The sequence below is a fragment of the Hydra vulgaris genome, chromosome 14 (assembly GCF_038396675.1).
Source record: "Hydra vulgaris chromosome 14, alternate assembly HydraT2T_AEP".
Taxonomy (NCBI): domain Eukaryota; kingdom Metazoa; phylum Cnidaria; class Hydrozoa; order Anthoathecata; family Hydridae; genus Hydra; species Hydra vulgaris.
The window spans coordinates 8,234,360-8,235,000 of record NC_088933.1 but is presented as its reverse complement, the minus strand read 5'-3'; positions in this window follow the sequence as shown (position 1 = coordinate 8,235,000).

Sequence of the window (641 nt, the reverse complement as noted above, 5' to 3'; positions counted from 1 at the left end):
CGCTTTCTTATTACGGCGTCTCTTTTGTAAATAATCTATGTCTGGTCACAGTAATTCTGCATCTTGTTCTATTAAATTGAATGTGTTAGTTAATCCAAGAAGATAATCTCCAAGAGATGGATAAAGCTCAGCTCATGTATCTAGAGTAATAGTTGCACTTTGCAATGATTTGGAAACAGCATTCATTTGTTGCAAAATTTGATCCCATATTATGGTTTGTAAAGCAAATTCAAAAGTTTCCATTTTTGATTTCCAGCCGCAACTCTTGTTTTTTGTTTCAAAACTTTCTTACTCATTGATTTTGACCAATCCTTCCATTAATTTATTGTAGTTCTGGTGAATGGTTTTGACCGAGTCAGCATGAGCGCTCCACCAAGTATTTGAGAGTGATTTCAATGAACTACTTCCAAACTGTTCCAAAACACTCCACAACTTTGTAAAAGCAGAGAAAAAATTGTACAGTTCTTGAAGCATACCAAAAAAATTGATTCCCTCGATGCAGCAATCTACAGCAGCCTCTCCTACCAAGTTAAGAGAATGGCCTGAACATGGCAAGAATTTTGCCAGCTTATTGAGCTCTAAAATTCTAGTTTTCGTTCCTTTATATTTTCAAGTCATATTGCTTGAGTTATCATAAGACT